Raw genomic sequence first — 16006 nt, 5'->3', positions numbered from 1 at the left:
CCCAAATACGACCATGTTTCCAGTTTTCGATCTCAACTAAAATGGCTCCCCATCCGTCGTCGTCGGAATTCTCACATAATTTCTCTTCTTTATTCTATACTTTTTAATCCAGCAACTCCCCGCTATCTCAAGGAGCGTTTCTCTTATCTTAATTCAATTAGATCCTCTCAAAATTTGCTTCTATCTGTGCCATCTTCATCTTCCAAATTTTATAATCGTTCATTTACTTTCCAAGCTATTCGACTGTGGAACTCTCTCCCTGTTGAGTTAAGACGTTAAATTCTACTTCACATATTTTTTAGAGCCACCTACCATATATTCTGATTATATTAACTCCATGCAGTACCCAAAGGTTGTCTGGAAGAGATTGCTCTTAAGCGATAAGACCGCCTGTTGTTACCTCTGTTTAATTTGTTTTGTTTCTTGTAAACTATGTGAGGTGTGCAATAAAGAGTATTGTATTGTATTGTAAATTCTCTAAATATTTCGGTACTTACTTAAATGTTGTAGATGTAGGTACCTACTAATAATTTTTATTTCAGGATTTTTTTACAATATGTATATAAAAATAAAATATAAAAACTCAAAACATCTATTACTGATAATTATTCTTAGCAGCCCCAGGAATACTGATTTCTAGTTTTACGATTTTTATACACAAGTGAAATTGCAAACGGGACCACACGGGACCTAATTGAGTCTAAATATACCGATCTCTGTTTATTAAAACTTTTTCTACTTGCCCCTACGTAAGATCAAAAGCACAGAAGTAACAAAAATATTTTATTGAAGTTTGTCGCTCGCTGAATAATGATATTCAGGTACTTAATTTAGTACCTTCAGAAAGAACAAGTTCCTAAAAAGTAGAACTACGAAAAAGTTTCCGTTGCGTACGGCATTACTCGGCTATATATATGCGAAATTCCCAAACATTAATAACCCCCCGACTTAATAGCGCTTCCCCAGTTTGTAATTAACTTGCTTTTGTGTCTTGAATCACCAAAATGTTTATGGTTTATGTTCAATCTATCATATAAACAGCCTTTAGAGGCTAGCAGTAAAGTTCGCAGAAGCACCGGCTAGGCGATAGTAATAAAAGATAAAGTATGGGCGATGTTGGCGGACGAACAGTCGAACAGCAACAGGCTCAGTAGATACAGAATCGCCGGTGGAGTCGACCGCCCGAACGCGGCCTAGTCGTGAACAACTTCAAATAAATACCCACAGAGCTTGCTTTGATAACCGTTGTACTACTGGATAACATTCGTAAGTACTAAACACACAGTCTTTTTATCTTGTAAACCATTATCGAGTTATGTAAACATGGAAAACGTTTCCGTTCGAAATTACGCGCGGCGCGCAGTTATTTTTAATTTTTCTTAAAACAAACTATTTAGATTACTACTACTACTACGAACTATTTTGGATTACGATTTTAAGTAATATTTTACGATCATTACTTTTTGCTCTTGAATCTGACTTGAATACTTTATAACTGATTCTTTGTGCACAAGATAGAAATAGTTATTTGTTATACAAGGGGGCAAAGTTGTATTTTAACGCCGAGTGTAGAATTGAAAAACGAGCAAGTGAAAGGATTCTATAGTTGAACCACGAGCGAAGCGAGTGGTTCGAGAATAGAATCCTGAACTTGCGAGTTTTTTAACACACGAGAAGTAAAATACATTTGCACCCGAGTGTAACACAAAACTTTTCCCCTCACTGTAGCGAGGAAATTACTACGCAAAATATGCGTTTATCACTGCTTCCAGTAGTTCCACAGCTGGTAAATCATCTTTATTACTAGATTCACCTACTTTTATCCATTTTAAAGCAGTTAATTTGACTTTATTCAAGGTCAAATTACTTTACCCACTAGTGGATAAAATGCGTTTTTACCCGCTGGTATTAAAGGACAAAACACGTGTTTCCGAGCTAGTGAGGGGAAAAATTATAAAATACGTTAGTAATTCGTAGTCTAAGTGCGCTAAAAGCGTCATAACACAACGCGCACGGCTTTGGCAAAATACTTAGTCTAGAATTATTTAGGTTAACAGTTGAATACTGTTTGAAGCATACCTATTACTGAAGTCTCTAGCCGCTAGCGACTAAGCCGGCGTATTACTAACCCACATTAGCAAACATTCAACTAGTTACTGAAAGAAGTTCACAGCAACTTCTGTGTTCGCGAACGATGCAAAGTTCTTTGAAGTAAATGGTCTCTAAATAAATAAACGCTGTTTGTGGTTGTGTTAGTACCTCTACATTCAATAGTGCCATTTTACTGTGGAATTTCACTAGTACATTATACAAGTTATAGTTACTTATCTATACCTATTATAAATAATGCATATGAATACGATAGATTTGGTACAGTCGAGTTCATAACTATGTGTACATTTCTTCATCAACTCGTTGCAATAAGGTGAAAAAATGTACACATATTTATGAACTCGACTGTACTTATAAAATAGAGTAAGTAATTAATAATTACAAAAATTTTGATATTGTCGGGTAGGAATAACGTAGGTATCCAATAGGCGATTTTAAGAATTAGATACCTACCTGACATTTTGCAGTGTTTAGTTAGAGTAACTCGAAAAAAGTACTAAATGATTGTCAGAATAGTTATGTTACCTATACACCGAAAGTCGAATTGTTGTTAATTCGACCAAACGAAAAATTATAAAATTGAACTAAGTAAGAACTAACTTTATGAACTATAACTCACACTACATGAAACACACAATAAAAGTATCTAATTTATAAAGCTTAGAATACACTACAATTATAGAACAACATTAATATCACTTAATTTCGGAAAATGTCTTCGGTCCTCCAATTACTTCGGTACTTATACATAAACCATTAAGTAACTAACAAAAGTACCTATACCGAGGGTGCGGTGCTGCCATCCTAGCCGAAGTGACAGTTGGCATCGTGGGTTGACGCTACGTGGCGACCGAAACGCAGTCGCAGTGGCTTTGTCGCGCCACGACTAAAGAGTATGGAGCTAGCTACTACTGCTACTACACACTTAAGAAGCTTAAGCAATTGTGACGTCATCGCCAGCTAGGTTAGGTACCCAAACGTACGTAGCCAAATGCACAAACGCTTACGATAATATCGTTATCTCTCTCTATCACTCTTCCGTATTGGCGTGATAAAGCCAGACTCGCTGTGTTAAATACACGAAAGGGAGTGTACAAGTTTCTAATGGGTGGGCAACGCGCATGTGACACTCCTTGAGTTGCAGCCGTCCGTAGGTTACGGTGACCGCTTTCCATCAGGCGGACCGTATGCTTGTTTGCCACCGACGCGACGTAGTATTAAAAAAAAAGATTGCGTTTCGATCGGCGTCTAGCGTCAACGATTGGCATTTCTGCTAGGCCGGAAGAGCGGAGACCTACTTAGCTATGATACGCTTACGAAGCGTTACCGAATACCGATTGTGACGTCGGCTAGGTACCCTAGCCCCGTAGCCGAATGGCATTTTAACGACGCCGAATGGCATTTTTGCACGCCAAACGCCGCAGAAATGCAGTCTAGCTCTGTCGCGCCAATACGCAAGAGCGGTAGAGATAGATTGCATTTCTGCGGCGTTTGGGTCACAGAAATGCCATTCGGCTACGAGGCCTGGCTATTTGTGTGACGTAGTAAATAATCGATTTAGCGACAATACATTTCGGTGTGTTTAATTTCATTAGTAGGTAAACAAGTACCTATTAGGACAGGTGGGACACTATTGAATGTAAGGTCGAGTTCATAAACGTCTTTACAAGCCAACATGTCCTAATAGTTATTTGTTATACAAGGGGGCAAAGTTGTATTTTAACGCCGAGTGTGGAATTGAAAAACGAGCAAGTGAAAGGATTCTATAGTTAAACCACGAGCGAAGCCAATGGTTCAAGAATAGAATCCTGAACTTGCAAGTTTTTTAACACACGAGAAGTAAAATACATTTGCACCCGAGTGTAACACATAACTTTTCCCCTCACTATAGCGAGGAAACTACAACGCAAAAAATGCGTTTATCACTGCTTCCAGTAGTTCCACAGGTGTTAAATCATCTTTATTACTAGATTCACCTACTTTTAGCAATTTTAAAGCAGTTAATTTTACTTTATTCAAGGTCAAATTATTTTACCCACTAGTGGATAAAATGCGTTTTTACCCGCTGGTATTAAAGGACAAAACACGTGTTTCCGAGCTAGTGAGGGGAAAACAAATGTGTAGTACCTGTTAGGACAGGTGGGACACTATTGAATGTAAGGTCGAGTTCACAAACGTCTTTACAAGCCATGTCCTAAATATATTTACACACGTCTAAGACAATGACAATAAGGTTATGTACCTACACATATATTTGGAATGTTGATTTGTATAGATATCTGTGAACTAGACAGTACAAAAACATATGTTAGTGGGTTATTACAACACTTTTAAATCATATAAAACCGCCTTTAAGGATAAGTATGTATACAGCGTGTGTATTCCATACGGGCGAATATCTTAATAATCGGACCTAAAGGAGCCTAAATACATGCTTTTTTTTAAATAGATGAGATATTTTTTTTCATACATAATAATTCAGCATGCAATGTATTACGTCCACATCAATTAGCGTCATTACATTGCTGCTTGATCAGATTTAAAAATTAATTACTCTTAATTAATAAAACTTTTTAACAAAATGATTATCCTATACGAATCGTATGATCAATTGATCAGATACTATAACTGGATATTTTTATTATTCGCCTGTATGGAATCCACACGCTGTAATAAAATACCTAAACTGAATATTTTTAAATATACTTAGTAACTTATTAACTAATTGTATTTTATGTATTCTATAAATCGCCAAATCTTGGGATTAATTGTCAAAGCGGACCCCAGGCTCCCATGAGCCGTGGCAAATGCCGGGATAACGCAAGGAGGATGATGATGATTTATGTACTCTGTAACACCCACATATTTAGTACAAATGGCGGAAAAAGCCCAGTCAAGTGCGTGTCAGATCACGTATAACGGCATCATTAGGTATGTTCCGTATCTTCATACTACACTGAGAGAAATTTGCATTGTACAATGTACATTTAACAAGTTCGACTTGTTGCGGTTTATCCGTTTGAATCAGCCAAACGTATGTTTAAAACAATATGTGTCAGGTTGTTTTTATAAAATCGACTTGTTGATTCAAATATATTGCCGATTCAAATGACAAGTAGCTTGTTGTTTGAACCAAAGAGCACGTAGGCGCTATTTTAACCAAAAAACTTGTTGAACGAACATGAAAACTGGTTGTATTTTCTCTCAGTGTATACACATAACACAACGCCATAGGTACAGTCAGCCAAAAAAGTGGTTTACCACTTTTCGACCTTATGTGTTTGAGGTCGGCAACGCATAGGTGGCTCCCCTGATGTTGCTTCTGTCCATGGGCGGCGATGACTGCTTCCCATCAGGCGGCTCGCCTGCTCGTTTGCTGCCTCTGTCATAAAAAAAAATCGAAAAGTGGTAAACCACTTTCTTGGCTGACTGTACCTACACAGCAAGCGAAATCTAGAGCACTTTGAAAGGTTGTCAGACACAACTTTGCCTTAGCGTTTTCAGAAGTATTAGAAGAATTGCGCGTTGTAAGCGAAATTCTTGCGGAATGCTCATTTGAGGCTTGTGTGACTCAACTAGTAGTAGTAGTAGTAGTAGTAATCCCTTTATTGTGTACAACAGATTCATATACAGTTTACAGGAACAAAGGTACAAAGGCGAACTTATCCCTATAAGGGATCTCTTCCAGCTAACCTTAGATTAGATGAGAGGAACATTAAAGTAGGCAAGATAGACAAACTTACAGAAGTACAATAAAGGTCAGAAATAAACCAAAATAATGTCCACAAGTAAATAAACTACATAAATACTAAATAATATTATGAAATAAACTATTGGGTTGGTAAGAAAGTAATGAGCGATCGATTGAATTCCACATAAAATTTTTGAGACAGTTCTAGAATCTTCTATGGTCGAAAGTATATAAAGGGCGAGTCACACAGTTTCTCGTCAGTCATTCACTAGCTGTCGCCGAGCTAATATAAGGAAGAAAATGGACGAACTAAAAGTGCATGTAAGGCATTGCTTACTATATGAATTTCAGTCTGGCCATTCAGCCGCCGAAGCAGTGCGTAATATATGTTAGCGTGTTGCTCCTGAAGTTGTGTCTGAGGCCACGGCGAAACGATGGTTCCAGCGGTTTCGTAGTGGCGACTTTTCATTATCAGATCAACCTAAGTCTGGTCGACCGGTGAAGATTGATGTAGCCAAATTAAAAACCTTAATTGAAGGAGATCCGAGGCTAACGAGTCGTACTCTTGCTACCGAGTTAGGCTGCTCTCATGTCACCATAGAAACACATTTACACGAGTTGGGAAAAAACTACAAACACATGTTTGGATACCGCACGAACTTGATAGAGATCAACTAAACCGCCGTGCCGATATCTGCATACAACTTCTGTCTTTTCGCCGCACATTCAACTGGTTGGACCATCTTATCACTGGAGATGGAAAATGGGTCTTATATATAAATCACACACGCAAACGTCAGTGGCTAGCTCCAAACGAAAAAGGAATAGAGGCACCAAAAACAGAGCCTCACCCGAAAAAAGTTATGTTGTCCGTTTGGTGGGATATTCATGGTATTATTCACTGGGAACTCCTACCAAGTGGAATAACTGTTACCGCATCAGTATACTGTAATCAGCTTGAAATTTAAACCAAAAAATCTGTCAGAATCGTCCACAGCATGCTAAAGTTTTTTTCTTACACGACAATGCTCGCCCACACATTGCAAAAGTGACTCGGCTAAAGCTATTGGAGCTAGGTTGGAAAGTGATACCTCATCCACCGTACTCTCCAGACTTGGCACCTACGGATTACGCATTGTTCAGATCGCTAAGCAATGCCTTGAATGAAAAAAAGTTCGATGATCAAGCCCATCTACGACAGTACATAGCTGAGTTTTTTGAATCTAAACCTAAGAACTTCTTCGCCGATGCTATTCATTCTTTACCAGAACGATGGAGACAAGTAGTAGATAACGAAGGCCGTTATATTTTTGATAAATGATTAAAATAATAAATTAAATAAAAATTACAATATTGGTTATGATTCGCTCATTACTTTCTTACCAACCCAATACATACACGAACACACTACACTACTATTAGTTAAGTGTGGGTTCTTGGTTAGCTCATTCTCCTGATCAATTAAATTAAATTAAATATAAGTTTAAATATTTCAGGTTAAGGGCCAAAAAAAATTGTTACTTAGGTACATGGTACTAATCTATGTTAATAATTCCATCAAAAATAATATTTACTTAAATCTAATTCACAGCGTCCCAAGTACTAAAATACCAAAATAATTACAACAAATACATCAAGTGAGGCCGAGCATCATTTGCCTCCATTTATCATCAAACCTGTACGCAAACAGTCCCAATCAATCAATCAAACTGCTTACTAAAGCGATTATTATACGAGTTTGAATAGTAATTCAAAACATATACGAGGTTGAGTCACGCAACCTATACTACTAATATTTTTCGTAGAAAGGCTTGACATTTTTGAAACCATCAATCCGTACAATTAAATAGCCTCTGACTGCTATTTGTATGAAACAAATTATTTTAAATTCGGGAGACATATAATTTGCCATTTATGGTTTGGCCATGGTCCCTATTTTACATATTTTGGATAAAGCATACTTATAGGCTGTGAGAAATGGTCATGTTTTCCCATACAATCGATACAATTTTTTGATCGATTTCATTCCGTATAGTTTTCTAGGGATCAACTTACGATGATGTACTAAAAAGCCACAAATCAATGGAAACTTTTGCCATACATTTACATAGATACTATAATTTTATTATGAAGCAAACGTGTAATTTTGACTCGGAAATCCTGTTCTGAAATTGTCTTATGATAGCGACTGGAATCGCTGAAGGAAAATGATGACACTACACTTGTCGTTTTTCTTTTTATTATTTATACAATCCTTAATCCTTATGGAACGATCCCAAAAATATGAGGATATGTGAGAATCAAAAATTTTCAATACGTAATTTTTGTGAAACGCCGAAAACACTAGGTATCGGTTTATGCATAAATGTTTACATGAAGCATTTCGTGAACTCGTAAGCGTTGTGTTGAAAACATTCTGAAATTAAACGAGTACTAATGAATTCGGAGCACTTCTTTTGCCACCAGACTAAAACATGTGGTTTTTCTCTGCGTTTCATTCGTAGGCCATTTACAATTATATTTAGTGCTATAGTATTACCTACCTATGAAAAATGAAAATGAAATGAAAATGAAATATTTAATTTTCAAGTAGGCATATTACAATGCGCATATGAACGTCAAATAAAGCTACGCCGGCTCTAACCCTACGCCTCAGCCTCGAGAAGATTTCAGTCCCCCCTCAGTTGGGAGGGGGGTATCCACTATGGGACCGGCAAGAAACTCGGCGGGCAACTTCTTTTCAAAACATTACATCTTATAATTAACATGCATTAAATAACAAGATACAATTTAACATGCAAAAGTATTCATCAAAGAATATGAACAGACTAGGTACTCTATGGAAATTAATTTCAATAAATTATATTATTGCTTAATAATACGTCGTTCTTCTTCAGAGAAAACATATCAAATTGTCACAGAAGAAAAAGATAAGTAATATGAATCTCAATATCATTAAATATGTAATTTACCTACACAACATAAAATATAAAATATTTGATGTGCTTTCTTATCTGAACTGTGTCCTCTATACATAATACAATTATTTTAATTGCTATTCGTTTTTAGTAGTTTCTGGTTCGGGCCATGCATGTTTGTCTGTCAAATAGTCCTCGACTCTGTAATAAGCCTTTAACATCAATGATTTTTTTAAGTAGTTCTTAAGAGCTGGGAGGGGTAATCTCAAAGCAGTGTCAGGTAACTTATTATAAAAATGAATGCATTGCCCAACAAATGACTTCTGTACTTTACGGACACGAAACTTCTTTATGGAAAGCTTATTTTTGTTTCTAGCGTTATAATTATGGATATCAGAATTCTTAGTGAAACAGTCTAAATTCTTAACAACATAAATTATACTATCATAAATGTATTGGGAAGCTACAGTTAAGATATTAATTTCTTTGAAGAGTTCTCTTACTGATTCACGTGTTCCTAAATTGTAAATAGAACGAATGGCTCTCTTTTGTAATACAAAGATAGTCTGTATGTCAGCTGCTTTGCCCCAAACCAGAATACCGTATGACATTACACTGTGAAAATAACTATGATACACTAGGCGAGCTGTCTCAACATTAGTCAGTTGCCTGATTCTCCTAACGGCGTATGCGGCTGAACTTAATTTGCTTGCTAGTTTCCTTATATGAGGACTCCATTGTAGATTTTTGTCCAATGTTAAATAATGTCCTAATGTTTTTAATTAGGTATATTCTTAAGAGATTTACCCCTCATTACATTACGGTCGTACCACGCCAACCTGACACTCCTCATCTTTTCCGTTATAGGCGCAACTTTTAAACATTGTTATGCTATCGAATTAATTTTAATGTTAATAGGCGAGACGACTAAAAAAACTAATTAGTCCGTCAGTTAGATTATCAAAGAATTTTTAACACAAATATCTTCTTTTTTCTCCTAAACGAAAAATGAAGACAGAGAAATTCGCGTGACGTCACGCCTAGGTACAATTTTTACTTAGAAGTGACGTCACAAGCCCCCACTCCGGATATTTGGATTTTCATTAATTAGAAAAAGCGAAACATATGTGTCCAGTATTTTTGGACGTTCTAACTGACGGACTAAACCGAGTGCCATTTATTTTATCAAGTCGTCATCCCTTGTAGGTATAATATGTGACATGTAATATTTTGTAATATTATAAATTATAAATGACTATGACTATCGAGTAACGTATCTTAAACTCATGGTAGCCACACAGGTGCATCTGAATTACTCGTTCACAAACGTTGTACGTGAGAATACTGACAATGAGCTTGGAGCATTACATTTTAAAATAGTGCACCGTAATGAATTTAGTGTACGGCATAGCTGGGCACCGTTAATCAAATAGTTAACTTCGATAATCGCTAATCCGTTACTATAAAAGTTAACTTCGTTAATCGTTAAAGCGATACATGTCAACAAATTTAACGGAAGTTAAAGTTAATCGATAATCCGTTAATCGTGATAAAAAAATAATTTTACTGTAGTGTGCGTATAAGTTTATATGTTACTGTAAAAGCCCGAAGTTCGCCAAAATCTCTTAAAAAATCCCAGCTGCCAATTGGTAAAAGCGAAATGTTAATAAAATATTCTTCTTTATGGACTTACACCGACGTTGGTTCGGTAAATCCTAGGTTTTAAATTGGTGAGCTGTAGAATGTAGATATTGGGTCATTCATGTGGTCGTAGTCATGGTGTGTATGTTCCTCGGATTGAGACACCTCTAATCGAAGTTGTGATCCACGGTAACTTGCTAGAACGAACCCTAGCTTGATGCGTCGGTTGCGCGATTTGTGTACGCCTTGATGATTTACATTCCATTTCCCAGTTAGTGATGGGTGCAGTAGGACTAATAAACTTTAGCAGGTCTCCAACAAAAAGCATCAATTGGTAGGTAGACTGTGAATTTACGGGAAAATCCTAGGTTTCGCCTTACTCCGGCCTTTTACAGTAGCGGTCAGAGGAAGTTTTACTCGGCACGCGCGGAACTGGATTAACGATTAACGGACTCGAAGAAATTTAACGGAAGTTAACGAATCCGTTAACATTTTTTAAAGTTAACTTAAAAGTTAATCCGTTAACCCAAATGTTAACTTCGTTAATTAACGATTAACGGATTAACGAGTAAATGCCCAGCTATGGTGTACGGACATTATGGACAGAGCGGGCAATGGGGTCGTTATTATTACAAACTTTTTGTGATTGAATGAATAAATTAGAATTGTATATGATATTTACAGTAGCGATCAAAAGTATCCCACCAAAAACATTCTGTAAAAAACAAGCCAAGTCTCGATGGAGCTGCTTATTTTTCTCTAAAACGTAATGAAATCTAGACAATGACGATTTTCTTATTATTATAGTTAATGTTGTGTGACTTGGCCGTTGAAGGGTAGCGGTTCTGGCGACAGATTGGTACAATGGTGTCATGTAGCACCTGATTTTGTACCCGCGTTTACCCTGAGTTAATTAGCGATAATCTACATTCAGAACGTGAAAAAAGTTAACTTTTAGACAGATTTTATGCTTAACTGTCGTCACAAAACTGACAACGAGTTAATTTTTGTTAACAACTTACGCTAATTCTGGGTCCCAAATTCTGAAAATGCCCTTAAATAAGAGACGCTTTCCACAAAGATTGTGTACATTGACCTGACTGTTGCTGCCGTTTCACGCCCAGTATAAATTATATCGGTCACCAAAGACACAGAAAAAATATAGACAGAAGGTTTTAAGCAGAGTCAAAATAGCCTTAATGTCACTTCTTTACTCTCATGAATACCATGTAACCTAGCTACTGAAAGATACAGATATTCGTGGTATCGCTTTTTCTGTCCAACTTTATGTAAATTATATATTAACTACTAAACTTTATAAATTTACATACCTAATGTAGGTATGTATTTTTGGTGAACAACTGGATATCAGTCATTTTAGTTATTTATTGTCGTAACTGAAACCTGGTACAATGATGACGTCACATATCCGTCATCTTAGCAGGCGCCAGGAAGGCTCACTACGCGCTGGGCCAGACCGGACTTCAAAATGTGCGAAAAGTAAATGACCTTTATCTTTTCCGCATTTCTATCGTAATGTACTATTTATTCCCTGACATTACGCTACTGAGTAAAATATATATTGTAAAACATCATAAACTCATGGTAGCAACTGATCAGAGCGTTTTTTTTTCTGCCATTTTTTTATTTTGATATTTTTAGGGAATTTTAGGTCAATTGTACTCAGAATCACGAGCACTTTCAATCTTAATCTCAATCACACAATATCTACGGAAAATTGTAACAAAATAATTGTATGGGACAATATATTTACCTATTAAGATTGAAAAAGCTAGTGATTCTGAGTAGAAATAACATTTTTTCTCAAAAATATCACACTTCATAAAAGTGGAAAAAAAAGGAAATGTGAGTTTTGAATGATTCACGGTTATTTTATGCTAATCAGCGTACAGTCACCGGCATAAAGAAGTGTAATGATTTCTGTACCTTGTCGCTTTTAATCGTTTGACAATTTCGTATGACATTTCAAACAAGACATTAATATGACAAGGCACAGAAATCATCACTTATTTATGCCGGTGACTGTACGTAGAATTTCAATGCATCGAAATATACACAAGTCGTTCGTCGATTCACGCTCGTGTTTACACAAAGTCACATTAGACGTATTTCGTATCATTTTTAAACTGGTTTCGTGTATTTGCGTAGTTAGTGACATGTGAAAACCGAATATTATATTTATTTTCGTTTCGTGATTATTTAATACATCGGGGCATACGCTGTCCTAGATAAGAGTTACCTACCTTTGTTATTTATGTTCTGTACAGAAAAGTATATCCAAGAAGGTTTATTTTCTCTATGACAACCATACAAAAGTTAAGCCCTAATGATAATACAATCATTATGTATTTTATTTACTTTTAATAAGTACCTCTCCTTATTGGGCCACATTCTTAGATTTTGCTCATTCATAAATATTTTAAATAAATAAATAAATATTATAGGACATTCTTACACAGATTGACTGAGGCCCACGGTAAGAAGGCTTGTGTTGTGGGTACTCAGACAACGATATATATAATATAAACATACTTATATACATAGGAAACATCCATGACTCAGGAACAAATATCTGTGCTCATCACATAAATAAATGCCCTTACCGGGATTCGAACCCGGGACCGCGGCGTAGCAGGCAGGGTCACTACCGACTGCGCCAGACCGGTCGTCAAAATTCATGTTTTAACGAACCTCCTTTGTCATAGCTAAATCTAGGCGCCATAACCACATTCAATTCTTTTTTCATTTTTAACCCTCGACGCAAAAACGACGGGGTGTTATAAATTTGACGTGTCTGTCTGTGTGTGTGTGTCTGTCTGTCTGTTTATCTGTCTGTCTATGTGTGTGTCTGTCTGTGGCATCGTAGCTCTCGAACGGATGAACCGATTTGGATTTAGTTTTTATGTCTGAAAGCTGAATAAGTCGGGAGTGTTCTTAGCCATGTTTCATGAAAATCGGTCTACTAGGTCGCGGACGGGGGCTTTTTCAAAATTTTAATTTTGTGGTTAGGTTTTACTTTATTTGTCAGTGGAAGAGGGCTCCGACATGGTTGAATTTTTCGTTAGCGTCTTCGATTCGATAAATTGGGTGTCCTGTCCACACGAATGTTATCCTTCACCAAAACGGGACTGGAAAAATCAATAGGTATCAAATGATATTTCCTACCAACATGTGTTCCGAAAAACACAGCAGGGGTTTAATCCTGCAACCTTCGGATTGAAAGTTGCATGCTCTTACTGCTAAGTAGGCCACCATTTTGCCTATACACATTGGTACAATGGTGTCATGTAGCACCTGATTTTGTACCCGCGTTTACCCTGAGTTAATTAGCGATAATCTACATTCAGAACGTGAAAAAAGTTAACTTTTAGACAGATTTTATGCTTAACTGTCGTCACAAAACTGACAACGAGTTAATTTTTGTTAACAACTTACGCTAATTCTGGGTCCCAAATTCTGAAAATGCCCTTAAATAAGAGACGCTTTCCACAAAGATTGTGTACATTGACCTGACTGTTGCTGCCGTTTCACGCCCAGTATAAATTATATCGGTCACCAAAGACACAGAAAAAATATAGACAGAAGGTTTTAAGCAGAGTCAAAATAGCCTTAATGTCACTTCTTTACTCTCATGAATACCATGTAACCTAGCTACTGAAAGATACAGATATTCGTGGTATCGCTTTTTCTGTCCAACTTTATGTAAATTATATATTAACTACTAAACTTTATAAATTTACATACCTAATGTAGGTATGTATTTTTGGTGAACAACTGGATATCAGTCATTTTAGTTATTTATTGTCGTAACTGAAACCTGGTACAATGATGACGTCACATATCCGTCATCTTAGCAGGCGCCAGGAAGGCTCACTACGCGCTGGGCCAGACCGGACTTCAAAATGTGCGAAAAGTAAATGACCTTTATCTTTTCCGCATTTCTATCGTAATGTACTATTTATTCCCTGACATTACGCTACTGAGTAAAATATATATTGTAAAACATCATAAACTCATGGTAGCAACTGATCAGAGCGTTTTTTTTTCTGCCATTTTTTTATTTTGATATTTTTAGGGAATTTTAGGTCAATTGTACTCAGAATCACGAGCACTTTCAATCTTAATCTCAATCACACAATATCTACGGAAAATTGTAACAAAATAATTGTATGGGACAATATATTTACCTATTAAGATTGAAAAAGCTAGTGATTCTGAGTAGAAATAACATTTTTTCTCAAAAATATCACACTTCATAAAAGTGGAAAAAAAAGGAAATGTGAGTTTTGAATGATTCACGGTTATTTTATGCTAATCAGCGTACAGTCACCGGCATAAAGAAGTGTAATGATTTCTGTACCTTGTCGCTTTTAATCGTTTGACAATTTCGTATGACATTTCAAACAAGACATTAATATGACAAGGCACAGAAATCATCACTTATTTATGCCGGTGACTGTACGTAGAATTTCAATGCATCGAAATATACACAAGTCGTTCGTCGATTCACGCTCGTGTTTACACAAAGTCACATTAGACGTATTTCGTATCATTTTTAAACTGGTTTCGTGTATTTGCGTAGTTAGTGACATGTGAAAACCGAATATTATATTTATTTTCGTTTCGTGATTATTTAATACATCGGGGCATACGCTGTCCTAGATAAGAGTTACCTACCTTTGTTATTTATGTTCTGTACAGAAAAGTATATCCAAGAAGGTTTATTTTCTCTATGACAACCATACAAAAGTTAAGCCCTAATGATAATACAATCATTATGTATTTTATTTACTTTTAATAAGTACCTCTCCTTATTGGGCCACATTCTTAGATTTTGCTCATTCATAAATATTTTAAATAAATAAATAAATATTATAGGACATTCTTACACAGATTGACTGAGGCCCACGGTAAGAAAGGCTTGTGTTGTGGGTACTCAGACAACGATATATATAATATAAACATACTTATATACATAGGAAACATCCATGACTCAGGAACAAATATCTGTGCTCATCACATAAATAAATGCCCTTACCGGGATTCGAACCCGGGACCGCGGCGTAGCAGGCAGGGTCACTACCGACTGCGCCAGACCGGTCGTCAAAATTCATGTTTTAACGAACCTCCTTTGTCATAGCTAAATCTAGGCGCCATAACCACATTCAATTCTTTTTTCATTTTTAACCCTCGACGCAAAAACGACGGGGTGTTATAAATTTGACGTGTCTGTCTGTGTGTGTGTGTCTGTCTGTCTGTTTATCTGTCTGTCTATGTGTGTGTCTGTCTGTGGCATCGTAGCTCTCGAACGGATGAACCGATTTGGATTTAGTTTTTATGTCTGAAAGCTGAATAAGTCGGGAGTGTTCTTAGCCATGTTTCATGAAAATCGGTCTACTAGGTCGCGGACGGGGGCTTTTTCAAAATTTTAATTTTGTGGTTAGGTTTTACTTTATTTGTCAGTGGAAGAGGGCTCCGACATGGTTGAATTTTTCGTTAGCGTCTTCGATTCGATAAATTGGGTGTCCTGTCCACACGAATGTTATCCTTCACCAAAACGGGACTGGAAAAATCAATAGGTATCAAATGATATTTCCTACCAACATGTGTTCCGAAAAACACA

The 16006-nt window shown here is 36.5% G+C and overlaps 1 protein-coding gene across 1 annotated transcript in view; it reads left to right on the top strand.

Annotated features, from left to right (window-relative positions):
- The first annotated feature begins 1164 nt into the window (after nucleotides 1-1164).
- LOC125234700 (G-protein coupled receptor dmsr-1-like) overlaps nucleotides 1165-16006 on the top strand; it is an 86895-nt gene continuing 72053 nt past the window's right edge. The window contains exon 1 of the mRNA XM_048141056.1: nucleotides 1165-1266. The gene's annotated coding sequence lies outside the window, so the exon portion shown is untranslated. The remainder of the gene's footprint in view (nucleotides 1267-16006) is intronic.

Source organism: Leguminivora glycinivorella, chromosome 16, assembly GCF_023078275.1.
Source record: "Leguminivora glycinivorella isolate SPB_JAAS2020 chromosome 16, LegGlyc_1.1, whole genome shotgun sequence".
Taxonomy (NCBI): domain Eukaryota; kingdom Metazoa; phylum Arthropoda; class Insecta; order Lepidoptera; family Tortricidae; genus Leguminivora; species Leguminivora glycinivorella.
This window is presented reverse-complemented; position numbering and strand designations above follow the sequence as displayed.